General features: G+C 48.5%; 1 protein-coding gene and 1 long non-coding RNA gene across 6 annotated transcripts in view; one reads left to right on the forward strand and one right to left on the reverse strand.

Moving 5' to 3' along the window:
• Window positions 1-1,964, reverse strand: part of BCL6B (BCL6B transcription repressor) — a 60,067-nt gene extending 58,103 nt beyond the window's left edge. For 3 of the 5 annotated variants that reach the window (XM_078780990.1, XM_078780993.1, XM_078780991.1), the window contains exon 1: window positions 1,876-1,930. The gene's annotated coding sequence lies outside the window, so the exon portion shown is untranslated. Of the gene's footprint in view, window positions 1-1,759 lie in introns of all 5 variants that reach the window. The other 2 variants (XM_078780988.1, XM_078780992.1) reach the window with 2 other exon arrangements.
• Window positions 1,965-2,297: 333 nt separating this feature from the next.
• Window positions 2,298-26,611, forward strand: part of LOC144892703 (uncharacterized) — a 37,049-nt gene continuing 12,735 nt past the window's right edge. The window contains exon 1 of the long non-coding RNA XR_013623919.1: window positions 2,298-2,452. This is a non-coding gene — a long non-coding RNA (uncharacterized LOC144892703). The remainder of the gene's footprint in view (window positions 2,453-26,611) is intronic.

A 26,611-nucleotide genomic window follows, 5' to 3' on the forward strand; every position in this document is an offset into this window, starting at 1 on the left:
ACGGTAACGGTGTAGTGTAGGGTAACGGTAACGGTGTAGTGTAGATTTAACGGTAGCGGAACGAGGTAACAGTGAGGAGGACAAGGTGGTTTTATACACAGACTACAGTGACGATAGTGACGGATTAACAGGGACTCGGCCGGTGCGCTCACAAAATGAACGGAAATCCATGGCAGTGGAAAAGCAGCAAAGATGAGTTAAAGCGGAGAGAGGGGGGAGAGGGGGACAAGGGGGGAAGGGGGAAAAGAGGGAAAAGGGGGAAAGGGGGGGGGGACTAGGGGGTAAGCGGGAGACTAGGGGGAAAGGGGGGGACTAGGGGGACAAGGGGGGAAGGGGGGAAGGGGGGAAGGAGTAAAAGGGGGGAAGGAGTAAAAGGGGGGAAGGAGTAAAAGGGGGGAAGGGGGACGGGGGAAAAGGGGGGAAGGGGGGAAAGGGGGAGAGGGGGGAAAAGGGGGGAAAAGGGGGGAGGGGAGAAAAGGGGGGAGGAGGAAAAATGGGGAGGGGGAAAAAGGGGGGAGGGGGGAAAAGGAGGGAAGGGGGGAAAAGGAGGGAAGGGGGGAAGGGTTGTGGTGCAAACACGTTACAGCAAAAATAAAACAGCGATAGAGATATAAAACAATGGAAGAAGTGAATAGAAGACGGGACGAGGTAGCGGAGATCACGTGACGCGTGAATAATAATAATAAATTAAAGGGTCAACGCGCTGGTGGTGAAATGAGAGTCAACACGTTACGGAGTGCGGAATTGAAAGCACATGTGATGATAGTAGTAATGGTGGTGGTGGTGGTGGTGGTAGTGGTGGTGGTGGTAGTGGTGGTGGTAGTCGTGTTGTTGGTGGTGGTCGTGGTGGTTGTGGTAGTGGTAGTGGTGGTCGTGCTGAGGATGGTAGTGGTGGTGGTCATACTGGAGGTGGTAATGGTAGTGGTGGTGGTAGTGGTCGTGCTGGTGGTGGTAATGGTAGTGGTGGTGGTCGTGCTGGTGTTAGTGGTCGTGCTGGTGTTAGTGGTCGTGCTGGTGTTAGTGGTCGTGCTGGTGGTGGTAATGGTAGTGATGGTGGTCGTGCTGGGGGTAGTGGTCATGCTGGTGTTGGTAATGGTAGTGGTCGTGCTGGTGGTGGTGGTCGTGCTGGTGGTGGTAATGGTAGTGGTGGTGGTAGTGGTGATGGTCGTGCTGGTGGTGGTGGTCGTGATGGTGGTGGTCGTGCTGGTGGTGGTAATGGTAGTGGTGGTGGTGATGATGGTCATGCTGGTGGTGGTGGCCGTGCTGGTGGTGATGATGGTAATGGTAGTGATGGTCGTGCTCGTGCTGGTGGTGGTGGTGGTGGTCATGCTGGTGATGGTAATGTAATGGTAGTGGTGGTGGTGATGATGGTGATGCTGGTGCTGGTGGTGGTATTGGTAATGAGAGTGGTGGTGGTAGTGGTCGTGCTGGTGGTGGTAATGGTAGTGGTGGTGGTCGTGCTGGTGTTAGTGGTCGTTAGTGGTGGTGGTAGTAATAGTAATGGTAGTGATGGTGGTGGTGGTGGTGCGAGTGAGGTCGATGTTCTGAATAAAATAAAAGACCATAGAAAGGTATAAAAAAGAAGAGAAATACAGTGCAGTATTTAAACCATTTAAACCATTTAAACACCGAATAAATCGGAATATTATTAAAATCACCGTAAATAAGTATCGGACGAACATTTCAATATAAACACCATCGCAAAATCATTGATAAACTGTCATGCACGTTACATATGTATGTACACACGGAAACGTACATCAAATGATTGTCATGAAGATCACAAGTAAAGAACGGAATATGATGTTTTAAAGGCGAATGTGCAATGCGTGGGGAAGCAAGAAGCCAGGGGGAGGGAAATGACTGTGGAGTCACCTGGTCCAAGTTCCTAGAATCGCTGCACGTCTCGACCTCGCGCCGCAGCGCTTCTAAGAACCACCCGCGCGGCGCTTCGTGGAATTCCCAGGCTCGTCGCGACCAAAATGGCGCCCGGGGGGGGGATCCGGCTAAACGCACAACGCCATCGTCCAAAACCAGCACATTAAACAAACTTCCAATGTTTTGTTTTACGCTCGTAAGTTTATTTTATGTCGTAGTATATTTGATCGTTATTTTAATTCATGAAGCTACGACAAAGGAAACTTATCATTAATATCGACCCCCATAGAATTCGCGCGGTGGTACAGCCTACCAGGAAAACAGTTGAGGGTAAAAAAACAGCGTCACGTGACCCTAATGGCGAGTGCTCATTGGTCCCAGCTGTTCTGGCAGCCGTGGGGAGACTGCCGACAGACGTCACGACGGATCTGTCGGACGTTGCGGTTGTTTTCACACGATGTCCTGTGGCGGGGTCAAATGCGGTTCGATTGGGCGATAGAAATCGGGTCACGTCGCCATTTACACGCTTCTCAAAGTGACGTTTGCAGAAGGACATTGGGAATCCGGCGATCAGGTAACGGGTTAACGTGGTTATTATCATGCCTCACCTGTACGATTGTTATTTTAAGAGCACAACAGATGGACATCAAAGGCGATGTGAATCAGGTGACTTGGATAGGATTCATATATTTTTATAACCTCCGATTCCCATTCAAGGTCTGATTACGTTATATATATATAACGGACTCGATCGGGGAATGCCCAGGATCGCAAATGTAGGCTACACTCATATATGTAGATCGTAGACGTACATGTACACTCATGTGTAGCGGAAGGTAACGTCGTTAAACGTACATGTATGTACACTTGTATAGTAGATGTTGCACGTACACGTACACTAATATATGTAAACGTTACACGTACATGTACGCTCATATATAGACCTTAAACGTACGTACATATACACATATCAGGGAGTCATACACATATCGTCTACATATATGTAAACATTACACGTATTCATATATGCAGACCTTACACGTACATGTAAACATATATGTAGACCTTACACATACATGTACACACATATATAGACCTTGTATGCACATGTACACTCATATATGTAATCATTACACGTACGTGTACATATATATGTAAACCAGACACATACATGTACTCATATATTTAGACCTCACACGTACATGTACACTCATATGTAGACCTCACACGTACATGTACACTCATATATGTAAACCTTACACATACATGTACTCATATATGTAGACCTCACACATACATTTACACTCATATATGTAAACCTTACACATACATGTACTCATATATGTCGACCTCACATGTACATGTACACATATATATAAACCTTACACATACATGTACTCATATATGTAGACCTCACACGTACATGTACACTCATATATGTAAGCCTTACACATACATGTACTCATATATGTAGACCATACACAGACATGTACACTTATATATGTAGACAGACCATAAATGTATATGTACACTCATATGTAGACCTTAAATGTACATGTACACTCATATATAGACCTCATATGCACATGTACACTCATATATGTAGACCTTACACGTACATGTACACTCGTATATGTAGACCTTACACAGACATGTAGACCTTACATGTACACTTATATGTAGACATGTACACATACAACCTACACATATGTCATATGAAATGATTAACTTTGCTTGTGAGCAACAATGGATGCTTTGACGTTGTTGCACGAGACCGGAGTGCATCAATACGATCCAGGTCTCATGATTAAGATAATTCTCATTTGGACCGACCCATACGTCACATGCATGTAGTCTGTGTAGCCTCATGTATGTTGTCTGTTTAGCCTCATATATGCAGTCTGTCCAGCCCCATGTATGTAGTCTGTCTAGCCTCTTGTATGTAGTCTGTCTTGCCTCATGTATGTAGTCCATCTATCCTCATGTATGTATTCTGTCTTGCCTCATGTATGTATTCTGTCTAGCCTCATGTATATAATCTGTCTAACCTCATGTATGTTGTCTGTCTTGCCTCATGTATGTAGTCTGTCTAGCCTCTTGTATGTAGTCTGTCTGGCCTCTTGTATGTAGTCTGTCTAGCCTGATGTATGTAGTCTGTCTAGCCTGATGTACAGTCACGTGAAAAAGTAAGTACAGTACACCCCATGTAAAGTTTTGACTTTTTCAACATCTTTCAACATACAGCTATTTGATCTTCATTTCAACAATATTGATAGATAAAGGTGATATAATGTAACAAATATCATGAAACATTTATATTTTGTAGTCCATTGTATAATTTAAATAAACATAAATGCAAATTTCGCATGTGGAAAAAGTAAGCACACCCTTGGCTCTAATAGGTGGTATTGCCCCCTTTGGCAGAAACAACCTCAAGTAGGCGTTTCTTATATTATAACTGTCTACCTGTCTCTGACATCGACTGGGAGAAATTTTTGCCCACTCCTACATGCAAAATTATTTCAGCTGTGCGATGTTTGAGGGGTTTCTTGCATGCACAAAAACCACCTTTAGAGGCCATTTTTCCCCGCAAGCGGGGGTTGGCCTTTTTTTCGGGAACTGTGGTTGTTGTTGTTTTTCGGTCCCCTTTTTGAAGCAATGTTTTACGGCCGGATGCCCTTCCTGACGCCAACCCTTTTTGCCGCCTTTAACGACAAGCAGGGAATTACCAGTGAACTGGTGCTCAATTAGCCGACCTCGGAAGGATGACAGGCTGAGTCAACCCCCCTGGCGTTAATTCAGCGATTGACCGGGATTCAAACCCAGGATCCTAGGATCCTAAGCCGGCACCCTAGCCGCTAGCCCAACACCAGGGACAACACCTTGCATGCACAGCTCGTTTCAAATCCCCCCACAACATCTCGATGGGGTTTAGATCCGGGCTTTGACTTGGCCATTCCAGAACCCTCCATTTCTTTCTTTTCAGCCATTCCTTGGTGGATTAACTGGTATGTTTAGGGTCATTTTCATGTTGCAAGGTCCACCTTCGGTTGAGCCTCCACTCTCCGACAGATGGCCTCACATTATCCTCAAGCACCCTCTGGTACAATGAAGAATTCATAAGGGATTCTATGATGGTGAGCTGCCCAGGCCCTGATGCAGCAAAGCTGCCCCAAACCATAATATTTCCACCACCATGCTTTACAGTTGGTATCAGGTTCTTGTGGTCAAATGCTGTCTTTGGTTTTCACCAAACATGTCTTCTGGTACTGTGACCAAATAGCTCTACCTTTGACTCATCTGTCCAGAGCACATTGTTCCAGAAGTGCTGGTCTTTGCCTCGGTGTTCATTGGCAAACTTTAGTCTTGCCCTGATGTTCTTTCTGGACAGCAAAGGTTTCCTCCTGGCACACCTCCCATGTAGATCAAATGTGTGCAGCCTCTTTCTAATGGTAGACTCGTGCACTTTGACATCAAACAGTGGCAAGAGCTACCTGTCGGTCCCGTGATGACATTCTGGGTTTCTTAGAGACTTATTTCAGCATCTTGCGGTCTGCTCTCGGGCTGAACTTGCTGGGGCGGCCTGGCCTGAACAAGTTGGCAGTTGTTTGGAATCTTCTCCACTTGTCGATGATCTTCCGGACAGTCGAATGATTGATTTCAAATTGTTTGGATATCTTTTTAAATCCCTTCCCAGACTCGTAGGCATCTATAACCTTCTTTCTGAAGGCCTCAGAGAGCTCTGTTGACCTTGGCATGGTGACGCCGCACACTTCAACAACACAGAGCAAACCAAACTAAATGTCTGATGTTTAAATAAGACAGGTTCCTCCAAGATCCTCTCCAATGATGTTCTAATCAATTGCACCTGAGCTGGTGCACCTGATTCTAATTTTAGGTGTTTGAAGTCGTGATAAATGTAGGGGTGTACTTACTTTTTCCACATGTGAAATTTGCATTTATGTTTATTTAAATTATGCAATGGACTACAAAATGTAAATGTTTCATGATATTTGTTATATTATATCACCTTTATCTATCAATATTGTTGAAATGAAGATCAAATAGCTGTATGTTGAAATATGTTGAAAAAGTCAAAACTTTACATGGGGTGTACTTACTTTTTCACATGACTGTATGTGGTCCACCTAGCCTCATGTATGTTGTCTGTCTTTCCTGATGCATGCAGTCTGTCGTGCCTCATGTATGTGCTCCATCTAGCCTCATGTATGTAGTCTGTCTAGCCTGGTGCATGCAGTCTGTCGTGCCTCATGTTTGTGGTCCATCTAGCCTCATGTATGTAGTCTGTCTAGCCTGATGCATGCAGTCTGTCGTGCCTCATGTATGTAGTCCATATAGCTTCATGTATGTCGTCTGTCTAGCCTTATGTAAGGCTTTTGAATCAATGATCGGTCGTTTTATAATAATAATAATAATTCATTTATTTTGTATAGCGCTTTTCCAGAAGCCCAAAGGCGCTTTGACAGAGTGGAAAACATAATGCATAACAATACATGAAAACAACAATTGCAAAAAGACAAGAATCAATAGGGAAATATTTAAAGCAAAAGGAGGGAGAAGGAGAAGAGATAGTCAGGGGTTAAATGCTGTGGGTTGAATGTTGAATGCAGTGTTGAACAGGTGGGTCTTTAGTGATGTTTTGAATGTGGTGAGTGAGGAGGAGTCTCTGATGGTGTGAGGTAGTGAGTTCCAGAGGGTGGGAGCAGCGATGGAGAAGGCCCTGTCCCCCCAGGATCTGAATTTGGTCCGGATGGAGGGGGTCAGGAGGTTGGTACCAGCAGAGCGGAGGTTGCGGGTGGGAGTGTGTCTGGAGAGGAGGTCAGCCAGGTAGGATGGGGCCAGGTTATGGAGGGCTTTGTATGTCAAGAGGAGGATTTTGTACTGGATTTTCTGGGGGATGGGGAGCCAGTGAAGCTTGTAAAGGACGGGGGTGATGTGGTCACGGGTCCGGGAATGGGTGAGTAGACGGGCAGCGGAGTTCTGAATGTATTGGAGTTTATTGGTGATTTTTGAGGGTGAACCATAGAGGAGGCTATTGCAGTAGTCCAGACGGGAGGTGATGAAGGCGTGGATGAGGGTTTCTGCAGCCGTGGAGGAGAGGGATAAGCGGAGACGGGCAATGTTTTTCAGGTGAAAGAAGGCTGACTTTGTGATCTGTTTAGTGTATTTGTCGAAGGAAAGGGTTTGGTCAAAGATGACGCCAAGATTCCGGATGTGAGGGGAGGTGGATACTGGGATACCGTCGATGTTGAGGGCAAAGTTATGGGTGGATTTTGTGAGCGTTTTTGGGCCAATGATGATTATTTCAGATTTATCACAGTTAAGCTTGAGGAAGTTGATTTGAAGCCAGGATTTTATTTCAGTGATGCAGTTTGTCAGGATAGAGTGGGTGTCGGTGGAGACGGACTTGGTGGAGATGAAAAGCTGGATGTCATCGGCGAAGCAGTGGAATTGGAGACCATGACGGCGGATTAAGTGACCGAGGGGGGACAGGTAAAGGATGAAGAGGAGGGGGCCAAGAACTGAACCTTGGGGGACACCTTGGGGGAGGGGAGCAGTGGGGGATTTGCAGTTATTGATGGAGATGAACTGGCGTCTGTCAGAGAGGTATGATTTAATCCAAGAGAGGGCAGTGCCGGTAACGTTAAAGGTGGATTCAAGTCGGGTGAGGAGGATGGTGTGATCGATGGTGTCAAAGGCAGCGCTGAGGTCGAGGAGGACGAGAATGTTGAGGTTGCCAGCATCAGAGGAGAGGAGAAGGTCGTTGGTGATTTTGAGGAGAGCAGTTTCAGTACTGTGGTTGGAGCGGAATCCGGATTGGAATGTTTCATACAGGTTATTGGCAGAGAGATGATGTTTGAGTTGAGTGGCTACAGCGCGTTCCAAAACTTTTGACAGAAAGGGTAGGTTGGAGATGGGTCTGAAGTTGTTTAGGGTGTCAGGGTTTAGACCAGGTTTTTTTTAGAATGGGGGTAACAGCAGCAATTTTGAGGGAAGGTGGGACGATGCCTGTAGACAGGGAGGAGTTTAGTGTTGCAATGATAAGTGGAGAGAGAGCAGGGAGGGAGGCCTTGACAAAGCTGGAGGGGATGGGGTCAAGAGTGCAGGTGGCAGTTTTCATTCCTATGAGGAGTTCAGAGAGGTCAGTAGGGGAGATTGGGGAGAACCGAGACAGGGGATGGCAGGACAAGGGGGGGCAGGTGGTTGGAGGGGGAGCGGGTGCGGCGGTCGTCAAGCTGTTGTAGATGTTGTCAATTTTGCATTGGAAGAAAGAGAGGAAGGAGATGCAGTTGTCTACTGTGAATGACTGGGTGGTGGTGTTCAGGGGGCGGAGGAGTTTGTTTATTGTCGAGAAGAGTGCTTTTGGGTTTCCGGAGCCAGAGTGGATAATTTGAGAGTAGTAGGCTGAGCGGGCGCGGGAGAGGGCATCTTTGTAGTGTTGTAGGTGGTCCTTGTAGGCTTGGGAGTGAACTGTGAGACCCGTTTTATTGCGGAGTCTTTCAAGTTGGCGAGCACGAGTTTTCATCAGGCGGAGTTCAGGGGTAAACCAGGGAGCAGAATGGGTGAAAGAAACTGTTTTGGTTTTTACAGGCGCAAGCTGGTCAAGGCAGGAGGAGAGAGTGTGGTTGTAGTAGTCAGTGAGGTCGGAAGGGGTGTGGAGGTCAATGAAGGGAGAAGTGGACATTTTTTCAGAGAGGGTGGATGAGAATGAGGTAGGTGAAAGAGCGTTTAGCTTACGGAAGGTGATGGTGCGATAACGTCTTGGTGTTGGGGCGGGGATGTTGATGGTCAGAGTGATGGCTAAGTGGTCAGAGAGGGTGAGGTCGGAGCCAGAGAGATGGTGCAAATTTAATCCAGTGGAGCAGACAAGGTCCAAAATGTGACCACGGATATGGGTAGGAAAGTCGACATGTTGAGTGAGGTTAAAGCAGGTGAGTAAATCAGTGAAGTCAGTGGTTATTGTGGAGTCAGTGGAGTCCATGTGGATATTGAAATCACCAAGTTTTAGTTTTAGCTACACAGGTAATCAAATCACCTTACAGGTAAGATATAACACAAACAGCTGAGTTTTAATATGAATAGCAACCTTAGCGTACTCATATAACACACGCAGTCGTCAAAGTCATTGTCGGAGAAAAGCAGGGAAGAGGAGACAGTCTGATAAAGGTCATCGATGGGAGTCACTCTGGAGACCGGAAACTTGCATGGACCAATCGTACAGTTAACGCACAATTTGCAGAACATCGCAACATGTGGCTCGATCCGCCGATTGTCATCGCACACAATAATTACTCCCGCCAGGGAGTAATGCATTCGAGTGTGTGTGTGTGTGTGTGTGTGTGTGTGTGTGTGTGTGTGTGTGTGTGTGTGTGTGTGTGTGTGTGTGTGTGTGTGTGTGTGTGTGTGTGTGTGTGCGTGCATATGTGTGTTCGTATGTTCGTGTGTTCGTGAACAAGATATCTGGAAAAGTTCTGAACGGATTTGGATGAAAGTTGGTAGGATGATTGCCCTTGGGATAAGGAAGAATTGATTAGTTTTTGGTGAAGCTCAGGATATTATTCCGGATCCAGGAATTTTTTGAAGGATTGTTTACCATTGGAAGATAGGGCTCCAACTTGACCCACGGCGGGAGTATGCGCTCTAATGAATGGCGTTCTAGTTGTAATGCGTGAATATATATATATATATATATATATATATATATATATATATACATACTAGCAGAAGTACCCGGCATTGCTGGGTGGGGGAGGGGAAGGAAGGGGAGGGGAAGGGAACAGGGGGGAGGGGGGAGGGGAGAGGGGGAGGGCAGAAAGGAAGGGGTAGGGGGGAAAGGGAGGAGCATGGGGGAAAGGGAGGGGGAGGGGAGGGTGGAGGGGGATGGGGAAGGGGTAGGGTGGAAAGGAAGGGGTAGGGGGAGGGGGAGGGGGAGGGGAGGGGAGGGGGAGAGGAGGGGAAAGGGGAGAGGGTAGGGTGGAGGGAGAAGGGAGTGGGAAGGGTAGGGGGAGGGGGAGGGGGGAAAGGGAGGAGGAGGGGGAGGGGGGATGGGAGGGGAGGGGAATGGGGGGGAGGGGAGGAGAGGGGGAGGGGAGGAGGGGGAGGGGGAGGGGGAGAGGAGTGGGGGGAGGGGAGGAGGGGGTGGGGGGAGGGGAGGAGGGGGTGGGGGGAGGGGAGGAGGGGGAGGGGGGAGGGGAGGAGGGAGAGGGGGGAGGGAGGGAAGAGGGGGAGGGAAGAGGGGGAGGGAGGGGGGGGGGGGAGTGGAGGGGGGGAGGGGAGGGGAGGGGGGATGGGGAAGGGGTAGGGCAGAAAGGAAGGGGTAGGGGGAAAGGGAGGGGGAGGGGAGGGGAAAGGGAGGGAAGGGGAGGGGAGGGGAAAGGGAGGGGGAGGGGAGGGGAAAGGGGAGGGGGGAAGGGGAGAGGGTAGGGTGGAGGGGGAAGGGTAGGGGGAGGGGGAGGGGGAGGGGGAGGGGGGGAAGGGGAGAGGGTAGGGTGGAGGGGGAAGGGAGGGGGAAGGGTAGGGGGAGGGGGAGGGGGGGAAGGGTAGGGTGGAGGGGGAAGGGAGGGGGAGGGGGGGAGGGGGAGGGGGGAAAGGGAGGGGGAGGAGGGTAGGGGAGGGGAGGGATATAGATGGTTACTGGCAATTCATCACATCCACAAATGACGTAATCCACACAATTTATGTACTTTACATAACGTTAATAGGAATACATGGCCGTGTAGATGGGAAATACAGTTTGTTTGAAATAAATCGCAAATATCAGATGAAAGTGAAAAAAAACCTATGTGGTGTGAATGGCAATGTTCCTCGCTGAAATGTGAAAAAACTGAATTACGTGCGAACGCATTACTGTGAGATTATGGCGGCAAAGTTGGAACATCACGTGATCCTAGCAGAAGTACCCGGCATTGCCGGGTGGGGGAGGGGAGACCCGTACATTCCCAACCCGGACATTCGCCCTCTCGACTCAAGCTCGTATTCGATTCGTATTCGAAATCGAAAGGGGAAATCCTTCGTATTCAAATTCGTAAACACGAAATATGAATTACAATTTAATTCATATCGCACAAAATCGACACAAAACACGGTCGCATAAAGGTGAAAAAACGCAATGGCTTTTCGCCCTGAATTACGTGCAAACGTGTGACGTGTGACGGGATGGAACATCACGTGATCGCTCTGAGCGAATCAGCGAGCTGCTCGCACTCGCTGAGATTAGCGGGTACTTCGCTGAAATGCGCTGAGGTAAATATGAATAAAAAATATGGATCTCGTCAAATATTGTCTCAGCCATGTTCTTCCTAGGCTCAATGGCCATGTCTATGCCAAATATCAAGCACGTGAGCCTCTCCGTTTCAGAGTCTATCGGTAACATTACACACACTCACACAAACACACACACACACACACACACACACACAAACTGTGTTTTATATATATATACACGACGGTAAATCAAAAAGTAAAGTCAATTTATTGGGTGTTAGTTTTACACATATATTGCCTTTACTTTTTGATTTACCCTTGTAAAAATGCGCTTTGAACTTGTCATTTTCAATGAACATGTACTCGGTCATGTGTGACAGCAATGATGCATGAAAGGCATCAATGGAAAGCTGAGGATCTCCTCATAATTGGTAAACCACATGTAAATTGTCAAACTAAATAACCTTCGCATATTAACCCCTTGAATTCGGATTACATTTTTTTTGATACGCACTGTATATATATATATATATGTGTGTCTGTGTTGTCTTGTGTTGTCTTGTGTTGTGTTGTGTTGTGTTGTCACTGAACTACTCCCTCAAACTATTGTGAAATCGTACCAAACTTCTGGTATGCAGCTATCTCTGCCATGTGTATGACCTTAGGGTATTGTTTTAGAAAAAATTTTTGTAAAATCTTCAACTTCAATTGTCTATAGAAATGTAATATCACGTATATTACAAATAGATTTGTGCAAAATAATTGTTTGTATTATGATTGGTGTAAAACATGACAAAACAGCAACTCACTCAGGTTCAGGCATTTATCTATTTATCTTGGCTGTGTCTCTGTTGTCACTGAACTACTCTCTCAAACTTTTGTTTCCGTGGTGGTGAGGTGTTTTGAATCATGTGGTGGTGAGGTGGTGGTGAGGTGTTTTGAATTACGTGGTGGTGAGGTGTTTTGAATTACGTGGTGGTGAGGTGTTTTGAATTACGTGGTGGTGAGGTGTTTTGAATTACGTGGTGGTGAGGTGTTTTTTTTTTCATGGTAATTAAAAGTGGAACCATCAAACTGGATGTTGCATGTTGTCAAGAAAAGAATGGACGAGACGGCGAAGCTTGGGTGGACAGCTACACTACATGGCCAAAAGTATGCGGACGCCCCTTCTAATGAGTGGATTCTGCTGTTTCAGCCACACCCATTGCTGACATGTATATATAATCAAGCACACAGCCATGCAATCTCCATAGACAAACATTGGCAGTAGAATGGGTCGTACTGAAGAGCTCAGTGACTTTCAACGTGGCACCGTCATAGGATGCCACCTTTCCAACAAGTCAGTTCGTCAAATTTCTGTCCTGCTAGAGCTGCCCCGTTCAACGGTAAATGCTGTTATTGTGAAGTGGAAACGTCTAGGAGAAACAACAGTTCAGCCGTGAAGTGGTAGGCCACACAAGATCACAGAATGGGACCGCCGAGTGCTGATGCGGGTACTGCGTAAAAATCGTCTGTCCTCGGTTCTCGGCAACAATCTCGGCAATCTCTGTCCTCGGCAACACTCACTACAGAGTTCCAAACTGCCTCTGGAAGCAACGTCAGCACAACAACTGTTTGTCGGGAGCTTCATGAATTGGGTTTCCATGGCTGAGCAGCCACACACAAGCCTGAGATCACGATCCGCAATGCCGAGCGTTGGATGGAGTGGTGTAAAGCTCACCGCCATTGGACTCTGGAGCATTGGAAACACGTTCTCTGGAGTGATGAATCGCGCTTCACCATCTGGCAGTCCGACGGACGAATCTGGGTTTGGCGGATGCCAGGAGAACGCTACCTGCCCGGATGCATAGTGCCAACTGTAAAGTTTGGAGGAAGAATAATGGTCTGGGGCTGTTTGTCATGGTTCGGGCTAGGCCCCTATGTTCCAATGAAGGGAAATCTTAACGCTACAGCATACAATGACATTCTAGACAATTGTGTGCTTCCAACTTTGTGGCAACAGTTTAGGGAAGGCCCTTTCCTGTTTCAGCATGAGAATGCCCCTGTGCACAAAGCGAAGTCCATGCAGAAATGGTTTGTCGAGATCGATGTGGAAGAACTTGACTGGTCTGCACAGAGCCCTGACCTCAACCCCATCGAACACCTTTGAGATGAATTGAAATGCCGACTGCGAGCCAGGCCTCATGGCCCAACATCAGTGCCCAACCTCACTAACGCTGATGGGCTCAATGGAATCAAATCCCCGCAGCAATCTTCCAACATGTAGTGGAAAGCCTTCCCAGAAGAGTGGAGGCTGTTGTAGCAGCAAAGGGGGACCAACTCCATAATAATGCCCATGATTTTGGAATGAGACGTTCGTCGAGCACATCCGGGTGTGATGTCCGGGTGTCCACATACTTTGGTGATTATTTTTGTTGCGCGTGGAATGAAGGAATGCGAGACGTATATTTGAACGATAAAACCCAGGTTTAATCCGAAACTACAACAAATAAATGAACACGAGAAATGAAAAATGCAACACAATGAATTTAATAAAAAATAAACCACAAGAATGAAGATGTGTGCTGAGGTAAAAACTCAAATCCTACTGTGAGACGTCTCCACACACTGAATCACATCACACGACAGGGGTATAAAATTTCCCTTCAGTATAAAATGACCAAAGGGACAGTTAAAAGGGGTTTGAGGTGATAGGCATCACATGCCTCGTGAAGATAGGCCTCGGCGATCGAGGCAGCGTTCTGTTGTTTATACACCGCCCAAATAACTGGCATTCTCTCAAGAAAGGCTTTTATCGTGGAGGTTACGGAGGTTCTTGTTATTATTTCTGACTATTTTCTCTTGAACGAGTCACCAGGGACGATAAAACCCACATCATTAAAAAGGACTGTTGACGACTTCCTGGAATCTCTTGACATTGTGAAAGAAAATATACATCATTATTTACTTATAGCAATGTGTATATCTGCATCAGGAAGAAGATAATTGATTTTGAGTGTCATGGTTACTTGATAGTTGCAGTTCCACAGGGTTTTGTTTTTTTTTTTTTTTTTGGATACTGAATCGAGGCTCGTGAAAGAGCTAACATTTATTTCACAAACAAATCAACCAGACAAACAAAATATATAAAAAGAGGGAGCGGAAGACAAGATGGGGAGAGAAGGGGAAGCACACAAACATAACATTTGAGAGCAGGGAGATGTGTGGGAGGGAGAGGGCTTGGGGGGAGGAGGCGTGGGAAGTGGGGGGGGGGGGGGGGGGGGTTGGGAGAAGTATAAAACACAAGGACACCAAGTACTTCCAGGGCGGAAGTTCATATTTCAAAAAAGTGGATTTGGGGTGAAATTAGCGGGTGTAGAAAAGATCAAGGTTTTGGATGGGGGAAGATAAGAGATGGTGGTGAACAGCTGTTTTAAAGACCTGGAGGGTGGAGTGGGATTGAAGAGAGTGAGGGAGTTTGTTCCAGAGGCGGGAGAAAAGAGGAATGAAGGAGTGAAGGTGAGCAGAGAGTCTTGATTTTGGCAGTTTAACCATAAGAGGGTTGCAGGCAGATCTTGTGCGACCTGTAGGAATATTTGCGGGACAGAGCCCAGAGAGAGCTGGGGGAGCAAGGCCGGAGAGAAGTCTGTAGAAGACGGAAAGACCACCAACCTGCCTGCGGTGAGTGAGTGAGAGGCCCTTGGAGTTAGCTTCATCGCGGGAGATTCCAATGATTCTGAATGCTTTGGTTTCAACAGCGTGAAGACGAGCTAGGTGTGAGGCAGGAGCACCAGCCCAGAGGGGAGAGCAGTATTCCATTGAGCTGCGGATGAAAGCCTTGTATGTGGCGAGGAGCTCAGGTGTGCCAAGGAAGGACTTCGCACGATGGAGGATGCCCAGTCGGCGACTGGCTTTGGAGGCCAGATTTGAAATGTGGTTTTCCCAGGAAAGATCATGGCAGATAGTGAGACCCAAAAGCTTGAGCGACAGAACTTCTTGGAGAGGATTATTCAGAAAGTGGATGGGAGGGTTGTCCAGTCGGTCTTTTCGGAGAGACATCGTAAGAGTGTGAGATTTGTCAGGATTGAAAGACATGTTCCACTTGTTTGCCCAGTCTGTGATGTTGTCCAGGTCTGCAGAGAGTGAGGAGGCTGCAGACTGCCGATCTGAGGGATGAGGAATGGAGCGACAGAGAGTAGAGTCATCAGAAAAGAGATAGAGAGGATTTTCAAGAGAATCAGAGAGATCATTGATGAAGACCAGAAAAAGCACAGGGCCCAGAACACTGCCTTGGGGAACTCCAGCCTGAACAGGAAGAGGAGATGAGAGAAATCCATTCAGGGCCACACGTTGACTACGACTAGAGAGGAAGTCCGCCAGCCATGCGTGGAGATTTCCATGGATACCATTGGAGGAGAGTTTGGTGAGCAGAGCGGGGTGCCAGACCGTATCGAAGGCACGTGATATGTCGAGGGAGACAGCTCTAATTTCCTGTTTGGCATTGAGGACCTCCATCCATTGTTGAGAAAGCAGAAGCAGCATGTCCAGAGTAGAGTGACCTGGTCTGAAACCAAATTGATGATAAGAGATCAAGCCATTGGAGAAGAGGAAAGATTTCATATCCGAAGCAATGATGGATTCTATGACTTTGCTGATAATTGGGAGAAGGCTGATTGGTCTGTAGTTGCTGGGATCTGTTTTTGCACCTTTTTTGTGCAAAGTGGTGATGTTGGCTGATTTCCAAGCAGATGGTAGTTGACCTTGAGCAAAAGAGAGGGTGAAGAGAACAGCGAGAGGGAGTGAAAGAGCGGAAGAACAGGATTTTAGGACCCGTGGGCTGATGCCGTCAGGTCCAGTTGCAGAATCAGAGTCGAGGGTTTCCGCATATGTCACGGGATTGTGAATTTGACGTGACTGGCCATGACATGTAGGAGCTGTTTTGATCCCAGTTTTTGTGAAGATCCCGGTTTGTTTGTTTTTATAATAGGGAAAGGGAAAGCATTAAATATTCTGCTGTTTTGATGTGGGAATGCCCGTTTGTTTTCATGAGTGGGGGTAGGTTGAGGAGGGGAGGACAGAGTTGGGGTTGAAGGGGAGAGGAAATATGGGACAGAGATGGGAGGGGGAGGTTGAGGCTTTTGGGGTGGGTGAGGACATTTTGGGGGGAGGGGTGGTGATGAGTTGTGTTGGGGAAGTGGGGGTGGGGAGGGGGTTTTAAGTTTTGGAGGGGCAGGGGATTGGCTCCTTTGGGCTGCGAGTCAGCAGTTGATGACTTGGGATTTCTGCCTGAGTGAGGGTGAATAGTTGAGGACTTTGAAGTTACATTTTACATTGTGCAGATGTACCGCGAGTCCCTGCTGAGGGGATATATTCTAACTCTGTTAAAATAGTAAAATGTTGATTGTATTTCTCTTCTAACACCTTGTATAAGTGTTACTTTAGCAAGTGGTAAATGATGATAAAATGCAGTAAAGTATCAAACCGTTTGGATTTGTTTATGGCGGTGTTGGGCCAAGGCACGTGACGGGCAGCATGTGGGCAAAGTGGATCGAGGTCACGCAGGTTCCTTCGCCTCATGGTCGCCTTATCAGGGAATTCTATCAGGTGTACCTTTCCATTTTCGTCCTCAATAGGATTGTTCATCTCACCCAAAACGGCTGCGACTATATGACGTTATGGTTCAAACTTCCATCTATGCCGTGTCCCCTACGCCCTGTGCCAGCAATCGGAGCGACTCCTTGCCGGCGTGAGCTCGGCGTTCACTCTGATGCCTCAAGCATGGCACCACAAGCTGCTCCATCTCGTTTTTGCTCCTTCGATGAATTGTGCTTTGGTTTTGAGGTAATTTGGCTGAGCGGCAGCCAATCGGAAGGGTTTCGAGTTGGACAAACCGAGACACATGACGGCAGGAAACGTGGCATGGAGGCCCATAAACAAACAAACAAGTGTCGTGTTTACTTTTTGATGCAGTTCAAGGTTTGCTTTTAGTTGGTGAAACCTGTTGGCAGTAATAGTTAACTACCTACAAGTAGTAACATAAAGCAGACTGGTGAAATAGGTCTGTTTAACCTTGTGGTTACAAAGTGTGCGTGTTACTTTTGGTGAACACGGTGTTCTATTACAGGAGTGGATAAACATGCTTTTATGGGGCGTTTGTCGTTACACTAAGATAGCAAACTGGGGCAGGGACAGGATGGTGCAGACATATTGCACTTACGTTTGAACCGACGGGTCTGGGTTCGATTCCCGGCGCACCTACAAACCGTCGGAATGGTGCTTCGCATGACAGTGTTACATGAATGAGTGCTGCCCTCCCTCCCACTGATGCCAACGTGGTGATTCATCTACCAAGAATAGCAAATGTGTTTTAAGGATCCCACGGTATTTTTCGAAGAATTGCCGGCACCCTGGGCAAATTACAAATTGACGTCCTAGCCTACAGAGGGCGGCACCTGCATCACCTCTCCCCGCAATGCTGACAGGGGGCACCTGCATCACCTCTCCCCGCAATGCTGACAGGGGGGGCACCTGCATCAGGAGGGGCACCTGCATCACCTCTCCCCGCAATGCTGACAGGGGGGCACCTGCATCGCCTCTCCCCACAATGCTGACAGGGGGGGCACCTGCATCACCTCTCCCCTCAATGCTGACAGGGGGCACCTGCATCACCTCTCCCCTCAATGCTGACAGGGGGGCACCTGCATCACCTCTCCCCGCAATGCTGACAGGGGGGCACCTGCATCACCTCTCCCTGCAATGCTGACAGGGGGGGCACCTGCATCACCTCTCCCCGCAATGCTGACAGGGGGCACCTGCATCACCTCTCCCCTCAATGCTGACAGGGGGGCACCTGCATCACCTCTCCCCACAATGCTGACAGGGGGGCACCTGCATCACCTCTCCCCGCAATGCTGACAGGGGGGGCACCTGCATCACCTCTCCCCACAATGCTGACAGGGAGGCACCTGCATCACCTCTCCCCTCAATGCTGACAGGGGGCACCTGCATCACCTCTCCCCTCAATGCTGACAGGGGGGCACCTGCATCACCTCTCCCCGCAATGCTGACAGGGGGGCACCTGCATCACCTCTCCCCGCAATGCTGACAGGGGGGGCACCTGCATCACCTCTCCCCGCAATGCTGACAGGGGGGCACCTGCATCGCCTCTCCCCACAATGCTGACAGGGGGGGCACCTGCATCAGGGGGGGCACCTGCATCACCTCTCCCCGCAATGCTGACAGGGAGGCACCTGCATCACCTCTCCCCTCAATGCTGACAGGGGGCACCTGCATCACCTCTCCCCTCAATGCTGACAGGGGGGCACCTGCATCACCTCTCCCCGCAATGCTGACAGGGGGGCACCTGCATCACCTCTCCCCGCAATGCTGACAGGGGGGGCACCTGCATCACCTCTCCCCGCAATGCTGACAGGGGGTGCACCTGCATCACCTCTCCCCACAATGCTGACAGGGGGGCACATGCATCACCTCTCCCCGCAATGATGACGGGGGGCACCTGCATCACCTCTCCCCTCAATGCTGACAGAGGGGCACCTGCATCACCTCTCCCCTCAATGCTGACAGAGGGGCACCTGCATCACCTCTCCCCACAATGCTGACAGGGGGGCACTTGCATCACCTCTCCCCGCAATGATGATGGGGGGCACCTGCATCACCTCTCCCCGCAATGATGACGGGGGGCACCTGCATCACCTCTCCCCTCAATGCTGACAGGGGGCACCTGCATCACCTCTCCCCGCAATGCTGACAGGGGGGGCACCTGCATCACCTCTCACCTCAATGCTGACAGGGGGGCACCTGCATCACCTCTCCCCAAAATGCTGACAGGGGGGGCACCTGCATCACCTCTCCCCGCAATGCTGACAGGGGGCGCACCTGCATCACCTCTCCCCGCAATGCTGACAGGGGGGCACCTGCATCACCTCTCCCCTCAATGCTGACAGGGGGGCACCTGCATCACCTCTCACCGCAATGCTGACAGGGGGGGGCACCTGCATTACCTCTCCCCGCAATGCTCACAGGGGGCACCTGCATCACCTCTCCCCGCAATGCTGACAGGGGGGCACCTGCATCACTTCTCCCCTCAATGCTGACAGGGGGGCACCTGCATCACCTCTCCCCACAATGCTGACAGGGGGGCACCTGCATCACCTCTCCCCGCAATGCTGACAGGGGGGCACCTGCATCACCTCTCCCCACAATGCTGACAGGGGGGCACCTGCATCACCTCTCCCCACAATGCTGACAGGGGGGCACCTGCATCACCTCTCCCCACAATGCTGACAGGGGGGGGGGGGCATCTGCATCACCTTTCCCCGCAATGCTGACAAGGGGGGGGGGGGGGCACCTGCATCACCTCTCCCCTCAATGCTGACACGGGGGCACCTGCATCACCTCTCCCCTCAATGCTGACAGGGGGGCACCTGCATCACCTCTCCCCACAATGCTGACAGGGGGGCACCTGCATCACCTCTCCCCGCAATGCTGACAGGGGGGCACCTGCATCACCTCTCCCCGCAATGCTGACAGGGGGGTACCTGCATCACCTCTCCCCTCAATGCTGACAGGGGGGCACCTGCATCACCTCTCCCCTCAATGCTGACAGGGGGGCACGTGCAATCGTGCATCACCTCTCCCCACAATGCTGACAGGGTGGGCACCTGCATCACCTCTCCCCGCAATGCTGACAGGGGGGGGGCACCTGCATCACCTCTCCCCGCAATGCTGACAGGGGGGCACCTGCATCACCTCTCCCCTCAATGCTGACAGGGGGGCACCTGCATCACCTCTCCCCTCAATGCTGACAGGGGGAACCTGCATCACCTCTCCCCGCAATGCTGACAGGGGGGGCACCTGCATCACCTCTCCCCTCAATGCTGACAGGGGGGGCACCTGCATCACCTCTCCCCACAATGCTGACAGGGGGGGCAGCTGCATCACCTCTCCCCACAATGCTGCACCCACACGTCGCTTTATTCCTCCTCTGCCGAAGGCATGATGTTTTCAGGTTGTCCGTCCGTGCGTGCCTGATGATTTCGTTACCGTGCTAACTTGTGAACTGCTGAAAGAATTTTTCTTTTACCAAAATTGGTACAAAGGTCTATTATGATGCAAAGATGAACTGATTAGATTTTGGGGTCAAAGGTCAAAGGGCATGGTGACCTTTAGCTGAATGTAGCAGATTTTCATTACCACAATCACTTGTGAACTGCTAAAGTGATTTTGACCAACGTTGGTACAAGTATGTACTATGACACAAAGATGAAGTGATACGATTTTGGGGACAAAGGTTAAAGGTCATATGGCCTTTCGTTAAAAGTAGCAGAATTTTAGCTCACCTGGAACGAAGTTCAGGGGAGCTTATGCGATGGTGCATCGTCCGTCCGTCCGTAAACATTTTTTTTTTTTTTTTTTTTTTTTTTTTTTTTTTGTATACAAGATCGAGGCTCGTGAAAGAGCGAACATTAATCACACAGAAAGACAGACACATAAAACAAATAACATCGGGAGCGGTAGACAAGATGGGGAGAGAGGGGGAAGGACACAAACACAACATTTGAGAGCAGGGACCGAGAGACATGGAGACATCGAGAGATCTGTGGGAGGGAGAGGGCTTTGGGGGGGAGGCATGTGAAGGGGGGGAGGCATGTGAAGGGGGGGAGGCATGTGAAGGGGGGGGGGGGGGTGGGAGAGGTATAAACATATGGACACTGCCAGGATTTCCAGGAAATAAGTTGGAATTTCAAACAAGGTGGATCTGGGGTGAATTAGTGGGGGTAGAAAAGATCAAGGTTATGGATGGGGGAAGATTAGAGATGGTGGTGAACAGCTGTTTTAAAGACCTGGAGGGAGGAGAGGGATTGAAGGGAGTGTGGGAGTTTGTTCCACAGGCGGGAGAAAAGAGGAATGAAAGAGTGAAGGTGAGCAGAGAGCCGAGATTTCGGCAGTTTAACCATCAGAGGGTTGCTGGCAGATCTTGTGCGACCTGTAGGAATATTTGGGGGACAGAGCACAGAGAGAGCTGGGGGAGCAAGGCCGGAGAGGAGTCGGTAGAAGACAGAAAGACCACCTACCTGCCTGCGGTGAGTGAGTGAAAGGCCCTCAGAGATAGCTTCATCGCGGGAGATTCCAATGATTTTGAAACTTCTTCTCCGAAACCGCTGATGGGATTGCGACCAAACTTGGCACAAATGATATTTGTTGTGTTGTGACTAAAGTTTGATCACAGCATAAAAAAATATTGGGATCTAAGGGGGTTTACCGGGGGTCAAAGTGGATCCAGTTTTGACCCCCCAAAATAGGAATTTGCTTTTTCCTCTGAAACTACACACACTATTGAAAATGAAACTTCACCACAACATTCACATCCCGTGATGTACCGAAGTTTGTTCACGGGATTAAAAAATTCTGCCCCTTTGGGGTCTACGAGAGGGGGCGAGGGGTTGCCCCCCAAAATAGGTATTTTTTTTGGTTGTTTGTTTAAAGTCTTATGATTATGTTAGTATGATTGTCCCTGCTGCCCTGTCTTCAAGCCACCATTGAAATTGGTTTAAAATACCTTTAGTTAGTGCAGTACACCGTTTACCCCACCAGGTGAGCACCGGGGTATTGCCCTATGTTTGTTGCTGTGACTGCGTGTGAACCGCTGAAGGGGTTTCCACCATATCCGACACACGTATGAAAATATGAACTGACAGGTCAAAGGTCATGTGCCCTTTGAAAATCATTCTGCAGACCATAACTCGGGTTAGAAGCAGCTGATGTTGTTAAACTTATCTGTCCTCGCTTTCTCTATCTCTCTCAAGGGAACTTTAATTACCTCCACCACTTTATGTTTTCACCACTGTCTGTTTGCCTTTTTTCTGTCTGTGAGCAGGATATGTCAAAACGTTTTGGGCGGATTTGGCCAAAACGAGGTGGACAGTTTGGGCGGATTTGGCCAAAACGAGGTGGACAGTTTGGGCGGATTTGGCCAAAACGAGGTGGACAGTTTGGGCGGATTTGGCCAAAAAGAGGTGGACAGTTTGGGCGGATTTGGCCAAAACGAGGTGGACAGTTTGGGCGGATTTGGCCAAAACGAGGTGGACAGTTTGGGCGGATTTGGCCAAAACGAGGTGGACAGTTTGGGCGGATTTGGCCAAAACGAGGGGGACAGTTTGGGCGGATTTGGCCAAAACGAGGTGGACAGTTTGGGCGGATTTGGCCAAAACGAGGTGGACAGTTTGGGCGGATTTGGCCAAAACGAGGTGGACAGTTTGGGCGGATTTGGCCAAAACGAGGTGGACAGTTTGGGCGGATTTGGCCAAAACGAGGTGGACAGTTTGGGCGGATTTGGCCAAAACGAGGTGGACAGTTTGGGCGGATTTGGCCAAAACGAGGTGGACAGTTTGGGCGGATTTGGCCAAAACGAGGTGGACAGTTTGGGCGGATTTGGCCAAAACGAGGTGGACAGTTTGGGCGGATTTGGCCAAAACGAGGTGGACAGTTTGGGCGGATTTGGCCAAAACGAGGTGGACAGTTTGGGCGGATTTGGCCAAAACGAGGGGGACAGTTTGGGCGGATTTGGCCAAAACGAGGTGGACAGTTTGGGCGGATTTGGCCAAAACGAGGTGGACAGTTTGGGCGGATTTGGCCAAAACGAGGTGGACAGTTTGGGCGGATTTGGCCAAAACGAGGTGGACAGTTTGGGCGGATTTGGCCAAAACGAGGTGGACAGTTTGGGCGGATTTGGCCAAAACGAGGTGGACAGTTTGGGCGGATTTGGCCAAAACGAGGTGGACAGTTTGGGCGTGTGACAAGAAAAAATTGATTCGATTTTGGTGAAGATCCCAATCCGGATCTGGATACAAGAATTTGTTAATTTTTTAAAAGTGGTTCTTCACCATTGAGTGATAGGGCCAAAAACGATATATCGTATCGCATGATATTTTACAAATTTGTGGACGAGTTATGACAAAACTAGGTGGATGAGTTGGTGAGGTGACAAGAACTAGGACACGAAACGTCAACTGTCCGGAATGGCGGAGGTATGCGTTCTACCGAGTGCCATTTTAGTTTATCATGTGACCTTCAATTGAGATCAAATGTAACAGTGGGTTCACATCTATCATGGGGCCTATGCATATCAATGGACACTGATGTGAAATTCCATGAACATTTTTTATTATGATCTAAAACTCGTGGTGGAGCCGGCACACATACATGAACATGCAGACGAATACAGGCACCACATTGCTCACCGCACTCAACGGGCATGTCCGAAGGAGAAATTTCCTCCTCCTCCCCATGGATGCCAACCTATGGGGCACCACATTGCTCACCGCACTCAACGGGCATGTCCGAAGGAGAAATTTCCTCCTCCTCCCCATGGATGCCAACCTATGGGGCACCACATTGCTCACCGCACTCAACGGGCATGTCCGAAGGAGAAATTTCCTCCTCCTCCCCATGGATGCCAACCTATGGGGCACCACATTGCTCACCGCACTCAACGGGCATGTCCGAAGGAGAAATCTCCTCCTCCTCCCCATGGATGCCAACCTATGGGGCACCACATTGCTCACCGCACTCAACGGGCATGTCCGAAGGAGAAATTTCCTCCTCCTCCCCATGGATGCCAACCTATGGGGCACCACATTGCTCACCGCACTCAACGGGCATGTCCGAAGGAGAAATTTCCTCCTCCTCCCCATGGATGCCAACCTATGGGGCACCACATTGCTCACCGCACTCAACGGGCATGTCCGAAGGAGAAATTTCCTCCTCCTCCCCATGGATGCCAACCTATGGGGCACCACATTGCTCACCGCACTCAACGGGCATGTCCGAAGGAGAAATTTCCTCCTCCTCCCCATGGATGCCAACCTATGGGGCACCACATTGCTCACCGCACTCAACGGGCATGTCCGAAGGAGAAATTTCCTCCTCCTCCCCATGGATGCCAACCTATGGCGATTGTCCTTGCTCTTATCCTTTCTAAGTGCAGAACATCAAGCAGCACGTACCATTTTTTAAGTCTTTGGCATTGCGTACAGACGGCCAAATCAAATTTGTGATTTAATTCGCAGTGGGTGGAGTGTCCCCATTCATTAGAGAGCTTCTACAAACTGTGTTTTTTTTCCCTGTGCTGTTTTGCTTCCAACTTGGAACCCACTAACACCACATTCCAATGACAAGTTCATTTTTTTCAAAGGAAAGCATTTATCGGATTCCCAGCTGTGGTGCAATTTTCCACTGTATTTTGTTTTCATGTGGAAATTATTAAACGATTGTGGTTATATGTGAGACTCGCATGGATAAATATGAATGAAATGCTTCGATTGGATTTGCTGGCAAAATCATTCCGAGGAACGACAAGTGATGATTCATCCATATGATCCAAAAATGTAACTTGGGTATCACCTACCTGACTATATGTGGTTTTTAAGTTTAATCTCTGGCAAAAGTCAAATCGGTCGACTCAACTGCATTTCTGGTACGTTGTCGGGCAGGAGGAGCTGCATCTTGATACTGTGAATCGATAATAAATAAATAAATAAATAAAGGGATTCATAAATGAACTCGGTATCTTTTTACCTCCACCACTCAAGGTTGATGGATGTTGTTTTCACCACTGTTTGTTTGTCTTTATTTGTCAGTATTTCAGCAAGATATCTCAAAACGTTGTGGACGGATTTGGACAAAGCTTGGTTGCCAGTATGGGTATGTGACAATGACTAATTGATTGGACTTTTGGTGAAGATCTGGATCCAGATACTAGAATTTTTTTTTTGAATCTTTGAAAAGTGATTCTTCACCATTGAGAGATGGGGCCAAAAACATTATATATATATATAACTGTGAGAAATAGTAGAAACTCCACAGTACGAGCAGGGCGTCTCATTTGCATTAAATAAATAATCGGGAGATTTCCGTTGAACTTGGGGACGACTAAGAAGAAGACCTTTGTTGGTCGAAAGCTTGTCAAAAATTAAAGATCTACGTCCTGAAGCTACGTCCGCGTCTGATTTAATCTCCCGATTATATATATATATATATATATATATATATATATATATATATATATATATATATATATATATATATATACATATATATATATATATATACATATATATATATATATACATATATATATATATATATACATATATATATATATACATATATATATATATATATATATACATATATATATATATATATACATATATATATATATATACACATTACATGACCAGAAGTATGTGGACACCACTTCTAATTAGTGGATTCGCCTGTTTCAGCCACACCCATTGCTGACAGGTATATATATTCAACCACACAGCCAGGCAATCTCCATAGACAAACATTGGCAGTAGAATGGGCCGTACTGAAGAGCTCAGTGACTTTCAACGTGGCACCGTCATAGGATGCCACCTTTCCAACAAGTCAGTTCATCAAATTTCTGCCCTGCTAGAGCTGCTCCGGTCAACTATAAGTGCTGTTATTGTGAAGCGGAAACGTCTAGGAGAAACAACAGCTCAGCCACGAAGTGGTAGGCTACACAAGATCACAGAATGGGACCGCCGAGTGCTGAAGGGCGTAGCGCCTAAAAATAGTCTATCCTCGGTTGCAACACTCACCACCGAGTTCCGAACTTCCTCTGGAAGCAACATCAACACAACAAATGTTCGTCGGGAGCTTCATGAAATGGGTTTCCATGGCCGAGCAGCCGCGCACAAGCCTAAGATCACCATGCGCAATGCCAGGCGTTGGCTGGAGTGGTGTAAAGCTCGCCGCCATTGGACTCTGGAGCATTGGAAACGCGTTCTCTGGAGTGATGAATCACGCTTCACCATCTGGCAGTCCAACGGTAGAATCTGGGTTTGGCGGATGCCAGGAGAACGCTACCTGCCCGAATGAATAGTGCCAACTGTAAAGTTTGGTGTAGGAGGAATAATGGGCTGGGGCTGTTTTTCCTGGTTCGGGCTAGCCCCCTTAGCTTTTCGCCAAACATTAAGGGAAATCTTAATGCTACAGCATACAATGACATTCCAGACGATCGTGTGCTTCCAACTTTGTGGCAACACTTTGGGGCAGGTCCTTTCCTGTTTCAGCATGACAATGCCCCCGTGCACAAAGCGAGGTCCATACAGAAATGGTTTGTCGAGATCGGTGTGGAAGCACTTGACTGGCCTGCAGAGAGCCATGACCTCAACCCCATCGAACACCTTTGGGATGAATTGGAACGCCGACTGCGAGCCAGGCCTAATCGCCCAACATCAGTGCCCGACCTCACAAATGCTCTTGTGGCTGAATGGAAGCAAATCCCCACAGCAATGTTCCAAAATCTAGTGGAAAGCCTTCCCAGAAGAGTGGAGGCTGTTATAGCAGTAAAGGGGGACCAACTCCATACTAACTCCCATGATTTTTGGAATGAGATGTTCGGGTGTCCACATGCTTTTGGTCATGTAGTGTATATATACAGTCACGTGAAAAAGTAAGTACACCCCATGTAAAGTTTTGA

The sequence above is a fragment of the Myxine glutinosa genome, chromosome 6 (assembly GCF_964187855.1).
Source record: "Myxine glutinosa chromosome 6, kmMyxGlut1.1, whole genome shotgun sequence".
Taxonomy (NCBI): Eukaryota; Metazoa; Chordata; class Myxini; order Myxiniformes; family Myxinidae; genus Myxine; species Myxine glutinosa.